This window comes from Lycorma delicatula, chromosome 1 (assembly GCF_047948215.1).
Source record: "Lycorma delicatula isolate Av1 chromosome 1, ASM4794821v1, whole genome shotgun sequence".
Lineage (NCBI taxonomy): Eukaryota > Metazoa > Arthropoda > Insecta > Hemiptera > Fulgoridae > Lycorma > Lycorma delicatula.
Genome location: NC_134455.1, coordinates 287,930,772 through 287,949,771, shown reverse-complemented (window position 1 = coordinate 287,949,771; position 19,000 = coordinate 287,930,772). Strand labels below are relative to the sequence as shown.

The following is a 19,000-nucleotide window of genomic DNA, read 5'->3' as shown; positions in this document are numbered from 1 at the left end:
GTTTTTGGAGTGGTGGCCGTAAGTCATTGATAACCATTAAATAATATTTTTCATCAAAATGAAATAATAAAATCAGATTTCTAATCTGGATTTAACTATGTAAACAATTTGCAATCGGTTAAATGCCTTCCTCATTAGATGATTGATGTTTGACTTTATGTGAGCTATAATGTCCGTTACCGCCCGAGGCGGCCAGGAAGGCGGTAGTTTTGTCGGAGCCCTTCCCGAGTATTCTTATGTCAAAAAGAACTTCGTATTCGTGCTGCGTGCCACTTTCAGGCTAGACGTGAGTTCCCTCGACACGAAAGCAGATAGTTTCAGGTCAGATCAGAAGTCGGTCGTTCTCTATGTAACATCTATGCCTGCGTGGTGATTCCGATTCAGCCGGATATGGTAGGTTTTAATTTTCCTAAAGCTACGCTGGTTCTTGGACTCTCATTGTATAAAATCCGTTGCTCTAGGCTCTCGCCATTGAATGCCGAACGAACCGATTTGCATTAATTGTGTCGAGTGTACACTAGACTTTGATTAGACACCCTGAAAATGTTGATGAGTGAATCTTTAATCTTGTTCGGCGGATCATCGGAATATACGAGTTGGTGGAAGATAACAAATGAACTGCACGCGTGACAATCCTGGCTTTGTGGGTCAGATTTGGTATTATCAGGACTGCAGTTGGTTGTAGTGTTGCGATCAGGTCTTAGCGGGTGGTACACTATCAGTAAATCCTATCGAGATTATCTAGCTATTGGTCGCTCTTGTTGTACGCTATATTGTCATTGCGCAGAGAAATCTATAAGGTTGTGTTCCACCTAATGGTTTGTCAATTGCCTTACCGCTGAAGCAGTACGTTTTATATCATCTTTGAAGGAATAGCTGCGGTAGTGGTTTTAGGCTGATTATCATGTTCAACTCAATACCATCTCAAAAGATTTGATAATGCTGGTTTATATGATGTTACTTTGAATGATGCTAAGTAAAATAACTTTAAACGTTTTTAACTCTTTAATTGTTATGCAACTTACATAAATTTTTGTTTCTTTTTGTAAATCGGCTAACCAAAATGGCATAAAGAAAAAAATTTGATGTTATGGTTTTCCTTGATGGTTCGCGATGAAGATTATTTAAAATTATTTTTAATAACGAACAAATTTAAGCAAAACGGACTGACTATGTTATATTTATTTGAAAACCGTTTCGATCAATTTTTTTGTCATCGACATTAATGCTTTTGGTTTTCTTTTCGAATCCAGCTGAAGTTATTGGTGACAGTGTTTTTGAAGGGAGGAAAACTTATTTAGAATGTGGTAAAAAGGTTTTGATATATATTAAATGTGTTTATTTTGTGCAGTGCGTGTGTTTTATTTTACTCGAGCAACAGTGTCAAATGTAGTGGGGTTGTTAACGAATTGTAATGATGAAAAGACAAATTCCAGGGGTTAAAAAAAAATCTGTATGAAATAAATTAAGGTATTAAATGAAGAGACCGAATTGAAATCGATAATATATTTTGTTGTCACTCTAAATATGTGTTTCTGAATATAAAGACCTCTAGCCAAAACTTAATCTAGATTCATAGTTTCCTTGCTAGTTTCACTTAGGAATACCGTAAAAGTGGTTGAAAACGTTTGATGGTAGTAAAAAAGATTTTTTAATTTAAGATTTGTCTCTGTTAGTCAATTATTTATAATACTTTTTCCGCCGTATAATTAATTACTTGTGGAAAAATCTGATTTCTTCTAGCTGTCGTTCGTTCGACTCTGAAAGTAGAAAATGATGGAAAAAGCATTTTATACTGGTAAGCCTGTCTTATTATTGTTCGCTGTAAAAGTTTTAGTGAATCTGCTTATCATAAAAAAATGGAAAAACTTACAAAAATTCACTCGCCATGGGGCTGTTTTAATTACGGAATAATGAAGAGCAAAATAATATTACTCAGAATAGATGTTAATGCTTCAGCAGATTGATTGTTTTCTCGTGCTTTTTCTAAGCCAGTTGTGTGTTATTTTGAAGCAGCCCCATAGCGAGTGAATTTTTATAATATTCAAGTTTTTGAGAATTAATTGTGTTTTAGAGAAGTTTGAGAGTAGCAAATAGTGTTCAGTTTCTTTGTATATTAATTTTTTTGGTTTCAGGGCAAACGATTGTTTTTTGAGATACCTGTACGCTGTAAGTTGGGGGTTTGTATTGTTCACCATTTTTTAATATATAATTTGGTTTTTGTGATAAGGAGATTTACTAACACTTTTTTTGGTGGTTGTGATATCAGTTATTTTTGTTACACCTTCTTAAAGTGTTTGTTGATTATTTCTTTTTCTCCAAGAAAAATATATAGGCTCTTTTAAAAGCAATGTTTTTAGATGAGTTTTATAAAACAATCGGTACAATACATAAAGATTACCTTTAAATTGTAGTCATCGATTTCCTTACACTACCAGCAATGACTGTCGTCTACCGATATCACAACCAAACCGTTGTCTTAAAAACCGTAGACACAGTTTTCCCATTTCATATATGTGTATTATGTATTAATTTTTATTAGTTACTTATAATAAATATCATTTATATATTATTTCCTTTAACTGGAAAGTACCTTATCGCAGATCAGTTGATGGTAATTCAGCTGTACCTATGTTTACTCTTCATCATAATAATATACAAAAAGTATAATTACCTTTATTATTATTTTAGTTATGATTTTTATTTATTGTCATTATTACGTCATATTATATTATATTTATAATTTATTAAACAGTTTTTTCATAATACCTTTTGATGTCCTAGTATTTTCTGAAATATGATGGCTTACTCCATCTGACGAAATACGAACGGAGAATTGCGGATTCATTTTCTTTTGTGAAAAGAGTAGAACATGTGATTTTAGCCTGCGCCATCTGACGAAATATAGACGAAACGTACGTTTGCTTGCTGTCTGAGAAGAATAGTTTCATTTTGCGTGATTAGAAAAGAGTAAAAACATGTAAACTTGTCAATTAATGAATATTTAATAGTGAAAATAGCTTTAATGTGAAGAAAAATGCACAACAAAGCGGCATTATCATGCGACAAGCGGTTATCATGTTAGTGTATCTTTTTTTAGCGAAGGAAAAATCGCTACCTTTCATAAGAAGTTTAACCATTACTTTAAATCAGGCGTGTTAAACACGCGGCCCGCCAAGATTGATAACCAATACGTTTATTTAACTTTTGACAACACTGGATTCTGTAATTAAAATTATAAGTAAAAATTCCTTAATGAAACAAAATTAGTTTTGAAAAAACTGTTTATAAAAACTTGGTATTGCAAAATACTGATTTAAAACACCAGTAACTATGTACGGTAGATAAACTAACCAACCCACCGGGTTGGTGTAGTGGTGAACGCGTCTTCCCAAATCAGCTGATTTGGAAGTCGAGAGTTCCAGCGTTCAACTCCTAGTAAAGTCAGTTAGTTTTACACGAATTTGAATACTAGATCGTGGATATTGGTGTTCTTTGGTGGTTGCGTTTCAATTAACCACACATCTCAGGAATGGTCGAACTGAGACTGTACAAGACTACACTTCATTTACACTCATGCATATCATCCTTATTCATCCTCTGAACTAGGTAATTACCGGAGGCTAAACTGGAAAAAGAAAGAAAAGATAAACGAACTACATGAATGCAAGAAGACAACTGAAATCCCGCTTCTACTCAGTCTTTGAACGCATCACACCATCCCCCTGCCGAATTAGATTGCCCACACCACTTCACATGCCTATCCCAATCGAGTTTCTGCCCATCCATGTGTTTACGCTTTCTTAACTGAGAACAGTTATACTTTGCGCATGACAATGAGTCAGAAAATGCCAGAATCAGAAGCTATTCGTTAGCACTGTCAGTGAACGAATGCTGCGCTCTAGTCTAGTTTGCAAATAACAAATTTCACCTGGTTTAAAAAAGTAGTGTTCTTTGTTTATTGTTTAACTGACAGTGCATTAAAATATTGCACAAGCACTTCACAATTATGAGCAGAAAACGATCAATTGAAGAAGAGGATCGCACTTTTCAAGAAAATTGGGAATTACAGTACTTCTGTATTCAGGGAAAAAATAAAATTTTATCTTTAATGTATGGAAACTCCATAGCGGTTTGTAAAGAGTATAATATTAAAAGACACTATGATACAATTCATGAGGAAAATTGCGAAATATATAGGAAAGCTTCGTTAAGATAAATTGTCAGAATTAAGATAAACGGAAAAACCAACAAAGCATATTTTCCAAATCTATTAAAGATAACACAGCTGTTGTAAAAACGAGCTATTTGGTATCGCATTAATTGCAACCAAATCGAAACTATTCGCTGAAGGGGATTTTATTAGCGAATGTATGATTCAGGCAGTGGAAGTATTGTGCCCGGAACATTTAAAAAAAAATTAAAAAATGCAAGCGTAACAAGAAATACCATTGTCAGCAGAATTGATGATACAGCCGAAAATTTACGTAATGAACTAAAATCAATAATTCTAACATTTGTAACTTATTCCATTGAAATTGATGAAAACACAGACGTACAGGATAAAGCTCAGCTAGCTGTTTTTATTCGCGTATGTGATACGAACTTGAAAGTAACTGAGGAGCTTCTGGAGATTATCCCAATGCACGATACAACTATTGGGGTTGTTATTTGTCACGCAATGATGGATGTTCTGAGTAAATATAAATCATCATTATAAAAACTAGTTTTTATCTTGCAACTGACGGTGCTGTGTTATTAAAGGGGTATTACACAAGTAAAAGAAAAATACACAGAACAAGGTAATAATTCTCTTCAACACTTTCATTGTATTATTCATCAATAAACATTACGCTCCAAAGTTCTAAATATCGGGCATGTTTTAAAAAACGTTAACTAAAATTGTAAATTATATTCGCGCTCGTGGACTTAATCACCGTCAATTTAGTAAATTTCTAGAAGATATAGGAAGTGAATTCACCGATCTACCTTATTGCACAGAAATTCGATTGCTTTCCAGTAATCAAGTTTTAAAACGATCCATTCAATTGTTGAACGAAATGATAATTTTTTTAAAATCCAAAAAATATGAATATGAAATATTAAAAGACGATCAGTGGATAAAAGATCTGGTTTTTGCCGTTGATGTTACAAATCACCTTAGTCGACTTATCTAAAACTTCAAGGCAAACAGCATGTGGTTACCACATTTATTTGACAGTATAAATGTTTTCAAACAGAAATTATTACTCTGTCAAAAACAAATTCAAAAAGAAAATTTGTCTCCCTTTGAATCTTGCCAGTCGTTATTACAAAAATCGTCACAATTGAAGTTTTCAGAATATGCCAACGAAATTAAATTGTTAGAAAATTAATTCAAAAGAAGAATGTTGGATTTCAAGAAATGTGAAAATAAATTTCGATTATTTACTTCTCCTTTTTCAACTGATGTTAAGACTGCTGATGAAAATTTACAACTGTTACTTATCGAAATTCAGTGCGATTCCGTATTTGAACAAAAATATATGAATGTTGGAATTCCACATTTCTATAATTATCACCGGAGCGATTTTCCAGTGTGTTATTAGCAATTAAACGTATTTTTTCTATGTTCGCTAGCACATATTTGTGCGAAAAACTGTTTTCCACTGTAAAAAGTAATAAAACTGCTGAAAGATCAAGATTAACAGACAAGTATGTGCAAGCAATTTTAAGAATAACTACAGCTCAACAAATTTTGAAGATTTGGTTAATGAAAAACGTTGCCAAGTTTTAACAAAAAAAATATATTTTATTTAAATAATGTTAAATTGAGAAAATAAACTTTGCTACATACATACGTATTTTTTAATATGTTTATATTCTGTTTATTATTTTGTATGTATTGATTTGTTTATAATAAAAGCTATGCTTCATCATTATTTCCATTTGTTTTTTTTTTGTTTTGCGGCCCAATTTAATATATAATACTTAATATGGCCCTCGGTGGTTAACGAGTTTGACATGCCTGCTTTAAATAAAACTCCCGTTTGTTGTTTTCTTATTTTTTTATCACTCTTTTGTTTTAGTTTTTGGGCGGAGATTCATTCGATTCCAAACGGGGAGTTTTGATTATGTATTCAGAGCGAGTACGGTACTATAGAATCGGATTGTACGTACAGTCGTTTACAAATAATTCCCGAAAGGCTAATCCTAATATGAAATTTCCTATACACAAATAATCTCATTCAAACGTGTCGACTGTTACAGATGGAAATAGACTGAAATACATGGTAATAGTATTTCAACAGTTAAAATAATTAGGGAGAAATTGTCTATTTTATTAATGCCAAATATTTTATGAAAGCTATTGTTAGAAAATAGCGTTGGCTCTTCACTATCCGTGATGCTGGTATGCGTACCACCTGAAACCAGATTATTCAGGGGTGTAGAGAGGGGGAAGTCAGCACAGTGTAGTGAGATCGTTTACGGCCGAGAAGCAGCTGCCAGTGGCCCACCGCCGCGCCGGTTAACAGCTAAGGTCATCGTTCTTCAGTCAACCAGAAATCGATTAATGGTGCAGTCCTCTGAACACCTACTCAGTCATTTAATTTTTAACCGAGTAGTTTTATTTTCTGTCACAAATATATTTTGTCTTTGTCTATAGAGTTGTCATATTATTTAAGTAGATTGTCCCGGGTATGGTATGTTTTACTTTAGCATTCTGTTTGCAACTATCGTACAAAGAAAAAAGTTTATTTTTTTGTATTATAAAATTACATATAATTGTGATAACTCTTTAAGAGAATATCTGGTTACTAGTTTCTGCATATTACCAAGAAAGAAAAACCTCATCAAAACTTAAAAACAGATTTCCTGACAAGTTGATCTTTAAATACTTAAACGACTTTCTTTTTCACAAAATCTTAGCTCTTCTTACAAGATCAAAGTTTGTTATCCCATAATCTCTTGCCTCATTATTCTTTTTCCTTGAATTTTTTTGCTTACGATAACAGAAATTTACGTAATACTATGCTTTTATTACGATTTCCTGAATGAGTAGATTGCGAAAGAAAGAAAAAATGAAGTTTTGGAACCCTTTGAAATTACAGAAAATTATCAATTCGAAAGTTGTTTTAAAAAGTAATTTTTCTTGTGTGATGCGCGAACAGATGTAAATCGAAATTGTGGTATAACAAGCCTTGATTTTGTACAAAAAGGTAAGATTTTGTAAAAAAGAAAGTTTTTTAAAGTATTTAAAAACCAAACTTCAATATCCTTATCAAATATGTATACGTTAGTATCTGTTTGTTTGTATTTATATGCACGTTTAGCCGTATTATGTTGTGACATTACTTCAAAGTCTTTTGTGATAGTAATTAAAAAATCTGACTTCTTGAACGCCAATTAAATTACATATAGACATTTTTAAAAGTACATAAAATTTGATTTCACAAATACTTCTGTATTTTTTTTTATTGCTATTATTGTATTATTTATTGTAAAACTTTTTACAATCACAGGTTAATAATTATTACTAAATCAATATATTTAAACTAAAAAACAAAAAAGTTAAAAAAAAAAAAAAAAGATGAAGTCTGATTCAAACTGATGTGCCTTTCCCTAAGATCTAAATATTTTATTAATTAAAATTTAATTTGGCTATAACTCTGAAACCAATGAAAATAAGTACCATTTATGATATCATTGAAACGCTCTCAATGAGGGCTTATTACTCAGTAAAGAAAAAGTCAAAAATCTAGATTTCTTTGGATTTTGGGCTTTTCTGGAACTTTTGGTTCATTCGATTGCAATCAGAAGGGAAGGTGCACAACTAGATGTTACAACAGTCCTAAATTCAAAATTTCAACATCCTACAGATAATTTTTTTTTGAGTTACATATACAGACGTCAGGCCAAAACTAGTCAAAATGGATTCAGGGAGTTTCAAAATGGATATATCTGTTGAAATCTGAAAACTGAAATTTTTCACGATCACAATACTTTACTTCTACAAGAAAGTAAAAATAAAAAGATTTACGTGATCGATTAAATAATTCATTCTTAATAATTGTTAGACTGATTATTTAAAATTGTTGTGGGGGCGAAAGTAATAAACATAAGGTTTTTATTTATGTGTTAGATGAAAAAAAAAAACACAACTTCCATTGCAAAAACTAAATATTTTGTATTTTTCTGTCAATAAAACTATTTTTTTTTTTAATTTCAGCCATGCTGATTCTCCTTTTATTTAACAATTGTTCTAATTATTTTTTTTTACTGGATTTCTCAAATTAATACATTTTTGGAAATTTTATTTTATGATCTTGTCTCTTTATACTTTTTTATACTAAAACTGATCATGAGGCATTCTGCCCAACAAAAAGGTATTGTGCATCAAAGATAAAACCTACCTGATTCAAGATATTAAATTAACAGTCATCCTTAGCTATTGTTTTAAATTTTTGATTTAAAAGGTTAATTTATTTATTAAAATCACTTGACAGAGAAAGATTGTGATCAAATAAAAGGAGGTGCGATCTTGAATAAGGATTCAGGATTTAAAAATTTGATCGCTGATTTATGTTAATGATCTTGTCCTTGTACATGAGAATCTGAAACTATAGAATATGATGTACAAATTTAGTGACTAATTGTAACATTTTGGAGGTAAATTTAAATTCAAAATTACTGTTTAGGCCAATAAAGTGCTAAAATGCATAAAAATGTGGTGATACAGAAATTAACTGAGACTATGAAAAGCTATAAGAATTTGGGATCTGACTCTCCACTGGTCATTTATAAGAAGGAACATCCTTGCAAAATTCTGTAAAGAGTTTATGAAGTAATTTTTTAATGAAAATATCTATTTTTTGTAAAGAGTGTATGGCAAATTGTACACATCTGTAGTCATGTGTTTGGCTCAGGTCTGGGGGTACATGCAGTGAGAAGAACGTTTTTAAAAAAACTTTCTGTAAATAGGCTATTTGGACTTCCAAGAAACAGATTTTATTATATTCTGTATTTAGAAAATAAATCTCAGCTTGTTTGTTTATAGGTACTGGAAACTCATTTAACATACTGAAAAATCCTTTTGTGTCCAGAGAATAACCTGCCATTAAAGCTAACAGAAATTTTGAAATGGAACAGAAATTAGATATATTGGACGAATGATCATGGCAGCAGTGGTATCCATCATGGTCGAGAGTTATCATTAAATGTATATTATGTCTTATAAATGCGTACTTATTTCAATATTATATCACCATATATAACATGGTGCAGTCGTAAATAGAACCAGTTTTAATTATAACATATAAAATGTGATACCAGGAAGTTTTAATAATAAAATATAATTATATGTGTTGAGTAGCGTTCCCCAGCATGAGGCAGCACAATGGAATCGCTGAAACAATCATCACCTTTAAAACTACAAGGTAACTTAGATGATAATGTAAAAAAAATGGAAGCAGAAATTTGAAGTATATTTTATAGCTTCAGGAACAGTAGAAAAAAAAATAGTGAAACTAAAGTAGCTGTATTGTTACATGTAACTAGATGAGGAGTTCTAGAAATATAGAACACATTTGATCTCACAGCAGCAGGAAAAAAATACTAAAATAACACACTAAAGGTTTTTGAAAGATATTTTACACCTATTAGAAATGAAACTTTGTTGCATCATCAATTTTTTACATGTAAAAAATAAGATGAAGAAACATTTGACGACTTTCTAACTTCATTTGAAAGGTTAAGTATGGATTGTAATTTTGACCAATTAAGAGACAATTTAATCCATGATCAGATCATTAGAGGATTAAATGATGTACATCTTAAAGAAAGATTATTAAAAGAAGAGTATTTAGACCCAACAAATGCATCCAAATTTGTAACTCTTTGGAACTTGTAGCATTACATATAAAAGAATTTCTAGCCATTTCAAGTGAACATTCAGTTAATGCTCTGTCCATCAGAAAACTATGAGAACTCAAGATGCAAAAGTGAAGACTATGTCCCCAGTCACTTTTAAAAGTAATAAGTCTGTAGTTAGAAGTCGACATAACAAGTTATGTTCCAAGTACGGTAGTAGTCATGATTTTAAAAAAAACCAGTGTCATAAATGTAATAAGTATAATCATTTTCGTAAAATGTGCCGTTCTAAAAAAGTGAATGTAATGTCATCTAACATCAATTCTTGTGTAGATTTGAAAATTTGTTCATAGGTCCTGCAAATTCAGGTAATGGTATAAATTCGTTTGATGAAGCCGTACAGATTAATGGTAAAACTATTAATTTTAAAGTTGGTAGTTAATATGAATGTGGCATTTACCTTTGTATATATTAGAGAGATTAAATTTAAAAGTAACATTCTTAGTAATAAAATAAGATTATGTGATTGTGATAGTTCACAAATGGATACAGTTAGCAAAGTTAACCTAAAAGTACCTTATCAATGGAAAAATAAAAAAAACAATTTTCATTAAAGTTCAAGTATTAAAAAGCAAAGGTAAAACTCCATCTGTTTTAGGTTAACCAACTATTCTGAATTATAATTTGATTGAGAAAAACTGTTTATATAAAATTGAGGTTAATTATTATATAGTCAATGAAAGTCCTTTAGGTTTCAGAGTAACCAGTAATGTAAGTAGGTTAAGTTTGACAAATATATTGTTAGAGTTTAGTGATGTATTTGATGGCAAGTTGGGATTAATAAAAAAAAACTAGTTCATAGCACAATTTTAAAAGATATCTATCTTTTAAAAAGAATTTATCCAAAAGTTAAAGGTTATAGGGGTGTTCCCATCATCTGCTTGCAGTTATCATTGAAAAATGAATTAAATGAATTGATTAGTGAAGGTATTATTAAGAAAATAAATCAACCAACAATAAGTAAGGTAGTGGTAGTTAGAAAACCAAATGGTATATTAAGAATATGTCTAGACCAAAAATCTGAATAAAGCCATCAAAAAGAACATTTTAAATTACCAGCTTTTGAGAAATTGGCAGCATGTATTTATAGTTTTTTGTCGGCTATTACAGCTTTCTGTTAAGTTAAAGAGCACTGAAAATTCGAAATTATGTACTTTTATCGCTTTTGGTAGGTAGTTTTTTTGAGATTACCATATGGTATAGCCTCTGCACCTGAGGTATTTCACAAGCATTATAAACTTGTATTTCAATCGATTGAAGGTTGTGAAACATTTATCGATGATTTAATTGTCTGGAGTGTGAATGAGGAGGAGCACGATTCAAGGTTAATGTTTGCTTTAAGCAAAGTTACATTAAATTTAACATCAGTAAAAGTAAATTTAGATTAAATGAAGTTGTGTATTTAGGTCATGTATTCTCTAAGGTCAGTATCAAATCTGATACAAACAAAGTAAGGCTATTTTGAAAATGGATAAACCGGATTGTGTTAAAGATCTTATGATTTTTTAGGCACGGTCACTTATATATGTAAATGTGTTCCACATGTTTCGGAAATAAATAGTTCTTTATTAAGATTAATTAAGAAAAATACATTTTGGGAGTGGACCTATGAACATGATAAATCTTTAGATTTAATTAAAGAAAAAATTAATGTGTCATCCAGTTTTACAATTTTATGACCCAAACAGATCTTGTGTTTTATCTGTTGATGCTTCTAAGGATTCTGTCAGAGCTTTTCTTTTACACATTGACTTACCAGTAGCACATGCTTCCAAATCACTTTCTAATTTACAAAAGTTATTCGCACAGATAGTTAAGGAGATGTTAGCTGTTTGTTCCTGGGTTCCATCAGAAATTATTTGTTCCAATAACACCATTACAGATATGACAAAACTGTTGCGATTGAAACCTATCACTAGTGACTTGAAAGAATCTTTACTAAATCATTAGGTGACGTTCCATTCAGACTCCAAATAATGTGAATAAAAATTCAAAAATACAACTTTATAATTAAATACAAACCTAGTAGGGAATTTTTAACAGTAGATGCACTTTTTTGTAATTCAGTTAATTGTGAAAATGTATCATTAATAGATTAGGAACAAGCACGTGTAAACATGTTTATTTATAATTACCGAGCTCTATGAAAAAATATTAGATTTTTGTCGATTAAACAATCAATGATAGTGATTGTAATTAATTGTTAAAAAATATTGGTAATGAGAGGCCTGAATTTAAGGATTTACCTGATAATATAAAACTATATTATAGTTATAAGGTTAATTTATTTGTATGTATGTAAAGACTTAGTTTTTAAGGATGATTGTTTAGTTGTTCGTTTGGCCCTTAAACATGATATGTTGAAGCGAATTAATTTTTATCATCTCGATGTAGAAAAGTGTAAAATGAGTTCACGTAAAATTTTATTCTGGGCCTAATATTTGTAAATAAACTGAGGAATTGGTTTTGAAATTATGTTAGCTGTTTACAACATAGAAAGGCTAAAGGGTGTTGACAAATATTTAGCTATTCTTGAATTTCTTCCCTAATTTCTGAATTTTAATTCAAAATTCAGTTCTCTATCTGAATTGCTGTATTAGGACAAATCAGAAGCTTACTTCCAAATTTTAATTGTCAGGTGAACAGGGTAATTCAAAAAAATTACACGACAGAGTTCACCTTAAAAAATTGTATTATGGCAGAGGTGTTAAAACCCTGAACAATTCTCAAATGGGGTGATAGTGCAGTTGGTAAGGATAGTATAAGTTGTAGGTGCAATGGTAAAATTGTTGATATTTGTGATAAGCCAATTTATATAGTTTCTCATCAGAACGGTAGAATGATTGATCAAAATAGAAAATTTCTAATAAAAAACTGAAAATTAAATTTAATTTTCTGCAATTCAATCCTGAAATTAAAAAAGAAAATGGTTTTAATAATACCCAGTTTAACAGTAAATGTAATACTAATAATAAAGGTAGCGGTAATTAAGGTAGAGATGGTTTTCATAATAACTTGTAGTATGTATTTGAAACTAGAACTGGCTGAAAAGTTAATAAACCATCTTATTTGCAAGATTGTGTTAGTACTTAATTGTCTTTTATTGCTGTACGAAGATGAGTGAGCTAAGCCGTTTGATAAGTGCGTATACAACCATTCAAATTGACAGAAATAATTTCTTTTCGATTGACTGGTACCTATCGATTTCATCTTTCTCTGCACTGAACCCGTGGAATCTATTTTATTTTTGCCATGAGCATAACATCTTGATAGTGCAACTTAGAGATGCACTAACTTTGTATTGAGTGCAGTAATCTGACTTTAACACTCTCCCAAATCGATTAAACGAGTTCAGCTCGAGACGATATGCCTTAAAATATCATGTAAAATTTTATAGATTGAAAATATTTTTTATCGGTTAGTGTTTTAAAACTATTAATTTAAATCCATTAGAAAAGTATAGTGTTTAATCGTATTGGATTAGCTTATTTTCTTTCTTTGAATTTGGTTTATTCTCCGGTATTTCAGATCACTGGATCTGGTGGCATATTATAAAAATGTAATGTGGACACCACACGACTTCCTTGTACGCCTATTAATTTACAAATACACATTTTTCGCTGCCTATTTCATTTGAAAGTTAGATACGATCCTCCAGTTCTTATTTATAGTGGACAATTACACAGTTGCTGAAATATTAGTTTTTATTAACATCAAATATTTATGCAATTTTAATTCAACAATCGTACATGAAATATTAGGATAGAGCAAATGCCCCTTTTTTGATCGTATTACTATATCAGTATTATTCGTATTTTAGCGAGTTGCTGATTAACAAAAGTTTCAGATTTCTGGTGTGTCGTATAAATAAAAATTAATAATTAAACTTTTCCGTTAGTGAACTCCTGTATACTGGTTACAAATGTTAATTTCGACCTTACGGTGTAAAATATTCATTTTTTATTATTTGATTATTTGGTGAATAATCAAAAATGAAAAAGAAACAATTGTATGGGAAAAGAAAGATAACATGAAGAAATATAGCTCGAAAAACGACAAGAAGATGAATATAAAGAGAAATAAAATTTTAAAACCAAAGAAAGAATAAAACGATTAAGAGAAGATGATACATGTAAAGAGGAAGAAAACATTAAGACCAAGGAAAGAATAAAAAGATTAAGAGAGGAGGATGAATAAAATGAGAGAAAATTTGAAAACTACAGAACATGTACATAAATTAAGATCAGAAGAATTATAAGAAACCAAAGAGCGATTAAATGATTGGCAACAAATAAACAAAATGATGATCAACCCCGACTTAGGAAGAATATTTTTCGACAGTATCAGGAGAACAATGAACTAAAAGATAAGATTTTTTTGCAATTTATTAAAGATCGGGCATGTATGTCACAGTGTATATGTCTCCTGTATACTGGTTACAAATGTTAATTTCGACCTTACGGTGTAAAATATTCATTTTTTATTATTTGATTATTTGGTGAATAATCAAAAATGAAAAAGAAACAATTGTATGGGAAAAGAAAGATAACATGAAGAAATATAGCTCGAAAAACGACAAGAAGATGAATATAAAGAGAAATAAAATTTTAAAACCAAAGAAAGAATAAAACGATTAAGAGAAGATGATACATGTAAAGAGGAAGAAAACATTAAGACCAAGGAAAGAATAAAAAGATTAAGAGAGGAGGATGAATAAAATGAGAGAAAATTTGAAAACTACAGAACATGTACATAAATTAAGATCAGAAGAATTATAAGAAACCAAAGAGCGATTAAATGATTGGCAACAAATAAACAAAATGATGATCAACCCCGACTTAGGAAGAATATTTTTCGACAGTATCAGGAGAACAATGAACTAAAAGATAAGATTTTTTTGCAATTTATTAAAGATCGGGCATGTATGTCACAGTGTATATGTTGTTCTTGTGAGGGTCTGTTTTTCAGTCGCTCTGTAGTTTACTTTAATGTAAATAAAATGAAACAAAAATTCCAGAGTAATTAAAAAAAATTAAATAGAAATTAAACTAGAAAATCCAAAAATACTACGATTCTAAATTATAATTTTCAATTAATATTAAATAATCAGATGTTCACAAAATCATATACATATTTGTACTAATAAGTTACATATACACATTTTTAAAAGTACATAAAATTTTATTTCACTAATAACTTCTGATTTTTTTCATATTTTTTTTTATTGTTATTATTGAATAATTATTTATTGTAAAAATGTTTTTACAATCACGGGTTAATAATTATTAATAAATTAATATATTTAAATTTTAAAAAAAGTTAAAAAAATAAATTAAAAAAAAGGAGATGAAGTCAAGATCATTTCTCATTAATTAAAATTTCATTTGGTTATAACTCTGGAACCAATGAAAATAAGGACCACAACGATTATTTTTCAAATATATCGTTGAAAAGCTCTCAATGAGGACTTATTATCGCCGTTAATAAAAAGTCCAAAATCCATTTTTTTTGGATTTTAGGCTTTTTTGGTCGATTGCAATTAAAAGGAAAGGTGCACAGCTAGATATTACAACTGTTCTAAATCCAAATTTCAACATTCTACGGCTAATCGTTTTTGAGTTATGCGAGATTTGTACAGACGTCATGCTGAAACTAGTCAAATTGGATTCAGGGATGGTCAAAATTGATATTTCCGTTGAAGTTGAAAACTGAAATTTTTCACTATCACAATACTTCCTGTACTTCGTACTAGGAAGTAACGATTTTTCTTCAAACCGCTTGATCATTGCTGAAAGATATTTCCATTTAGCCAGTTAGTTCGATATGAAACCTATTTTCTCATGGATGAGCAATTTAATTGTACTTGTTCTATGCGAGTTATAGATTCTTTTAGCGGTTCCTTCTCAGATTACCTATTATTTCTTAAATGGATACCGTGTATGAAATTCTATTTGTAGATACATTATCGACCATCTTTCTTGTCTAATTTCACATCCTGATTTTTCAAATATTTTAACATTTTTATCTTCTATCGGCATATTTTTTTCTGTTTCTAGAAATTGTCAACCGTCTGCGAATAATCGTACAAAATTTACGACCTTGACAACGTTTAACTGTACGACTCGAGTTAAAATAATTAATTTAAAATAATTTTCGGTCTTCAGTGTTTCGTAGGCGCTCGAAATCTTAGAACATCAGCTTCAGAACGAAGCAATGTTCATTAAATATTTGTGGCTAGTTAACCAAAATGCTGATTCAACAAAAGTATAATTTGGTTTACTGAAGCACTATCCAATTCTTTTAAATATCTTTTATGGACCTGATTATTTGGTACACGACACAGTTTTTATAGTAATTGGTGTATTATATGCTTTTACAAATTCTATGAATATTAATTGAGTTCTTTCTTTACTATTTCTACGTTGAATGTTTTAAAACTTATATATGTTAACTTATAATTCAGTATTAAAACCGCATCGCAGATTCAGCAGTTCGTACTTCTTGTCATAGTGTCTGCATTCTAACCTTCCCGTTAAAAATTTTACTGAAGCATTGATATCTCGATGTTTCGTCAATTCGTATCGTTTTCATTTGTGAAAACTTACCTTCTATTTCTGAGGATCTTCGTCTCTTATTAGTAGAACCTATTAATAATAAGCAAGAACCTTGCCGTCGTTTGTATTATTAAATTCGGGATTTTCTTCAATTTTATCAAAAGATCCCTCCCTTAAACTTGAAGCAATTTAGTATGGGAGGACTTTGGCAAAAGTTAATTTCATTAATATCGTTTTAGCTGTTATTTTGACAATCTTCAACCCGTTCTCGCTTCGTTAAAACCTCTCGATCTTTTAAGAAAAAAAAAGAACTGCAAATAGTTTTATAATACTTCTGCCATCCCTGCAATGCTATCTGTGATTTTTTGATTTTTTTTTATCTCATCATGTTCTGTCTTCTTCACATACGTCGAGATTCTGTGCTGCTTCTCTCATCAATGAATTAGCCTACCCCGTTACAAATATCCGTGAATCGTACGGATATCATCCGGATTCCATCAATAATTTCTTCTCTTAAATCCCTAAAAAACATGTATCTCTTAATTATCAACAGTCTTTGTTATTTACCTCTAACAGATCGTACATTCATTTTCCGCATCCTAGAAATTTGTCTTAAGAAAGGAAATTAAACAGAATGAAAATTTCTAATCGTCTGCCTACACGTATATTTTTCGATGACATTACAATTAAAAAAAAAGAAAGTTCTTAATTTTGATAATCTGTTTCTCATCTCTTATCAGTCTACCGATACTTCGATATCATTTCTCCTTGACTTCTCAGTACAGTATCTCCAACTTTGCGTTTAATTCAAATCTCCAGTTTTCCTAATTTATACGGCTAACGTTTTAAGAATACTCTCATTTTCGTAGAAACTACTTTTCTAGAATTGTCGCATGTAGTGCTCCAAGAAGTGCCACGACCGGAACTTTGCATTTTCATATAAACTCGATTAACATCGTTTCTTATGTAAGACAGAATCGTGCTTCTGTATTGCCCGTGTCCTATTTTTTTTTACACAGTATTGAAATTCAAATAATCACCAACCCGTTTTATAGTATTAGTATCTGTTAAGTGGTAATACCCTCACAATATTCGAGTTTCAAATTAAACTTCATTTCGGGCATTTATCGGTTTGAATATTTCCAGTTTGCTTATTTGAAATCCCGCTTGTGTCCGAGGTTTATCGGTTACTTGTAAGAGACCGTTTTCAGAGATGACAGGATGCAGATCGCCAGGTCTAATCTCAACCCGGAAAGACCATGTAATATTTCTTTAAGATTATCTTCCTTACCCCTTGGCAAGCCGTTGACGTAAGGTAAGGCGGTGGCAGCTTCTGGTATCTCTCCGCTTCGGGTGTAGTGTATCCGTGGCAATAATTAGCATTAAGACGTTTGACGGGAAGGTTAGGTAGGTTTGGAACAAATACTTCCGCTCTCGCTATAGGCTTCCATTCTTTCCAGTCTTGCTTATAGTTTCATAACATCTATTATCACAGAATCTATTAGGGTAGACAAAGTTTTGGTCTATGTGACGGGAAAATATTGCTTCACTACTACTTGATCCTGTAAAATCACCGATCCCATCGAACTAGACCTCTCTTGCTCGGTTCCTAGATAGAGAGAGGTTTCTCCTTTTCAAATCATCGATATTCTATAATTTAAATTTAAATTGCAAATTATTTGTATTTATTTTAATTATTTTGTTTTCGAAATATACAGACGTTTAAGTATATTTTTATAAATTCAAAATATGTTGAAACAGTACTTAATGAGATTATGTAAAAATATACATACGATTATCTATCGATAAACTATAAGCCGGACGTTCTACGGATATTACTAATGCACAATTTGTATACGTTTTGATTATTTTTGTTCTAAAGTAGCTCAAAACGGTACGCAAAAAAAAAAATTACGACTTTTTAATTTTTGTGATATTAAAAGAGAATGACAGTATAAATATTAAAAAGTTTTCAAGATCCTACCTGACCCGATCTTGTCAGTACGGAACTATAAAGAATCGCATCGATTCGTATAAGTTACGATTGTTAAACATTCAAGCTTTATAACAATCGATTCCACGTCAGCAGCGACGATTTAACATGACAAGAGAAAAACCTACATTTCTGTTATGATTAATGAAAGAGCTTCATCCGCAATCAATTTATTCCGTGCCTCAAGGTCAATCAGACTAACCTCGTTTATTTATAAATAAAAAATTCAATAAAACGTTGAAATTAACTAGGGGGTCTGTAAAGAAAGAATTACAAGACACTAATCGGAATTTTCCTTTTGAATATTTTTAATTTGTAAAAATATAATTAAACGTCTGTATATTTCGAAAAAAAAATAGTTAAAACAAATACAAAGAGCTCGCAATTTTAATTTTAATAGAACATTGATGCTTTGAAGAGGAGGGAACCTCTCTCTATCTAGGGACCGAGCGAGAGAGGTCTAGTTCTATGGGATCGGTGATCACAGCAGGATCAAAGTGAAGTAATATTTTCTCGTCAGTTAGACCAAAACTTTGTCCATTTT

At 30.7% G+C, this 19,000-nt stretch overlaps 1 protein-coding gene across 8 annotated transcripts in view; it reads left to right on the top strand.

Annotated features, from left to right (window-relative positions):
* Positions 1-19,000, top strand: part of Oatp30B (Organic anion transporting polypeptide 30B) — a 208,906-nt gene that overhangs the window by 12,484 nt on the left and 177,422 nt on the right. Inside the window, exon 2 of one of the 8 annotated variants that reach the window (XM_075379142.1) lies at positions 2,136-2,162. The exons of 5 other annotated variants lie outside the window; for them this stretch is intronic. The gene's annotated coding sequence lies outside the window, so the exon portion shown is untranslated. Of the gene's footprint in view, positions 1-2,135; positions 2,181-19,000 lie in introns of all 8 variants that reach the window. 2 more of the 8 variants (XM_075379130.1, XM_075379134.1) reach the window with 2 other exon arrangements.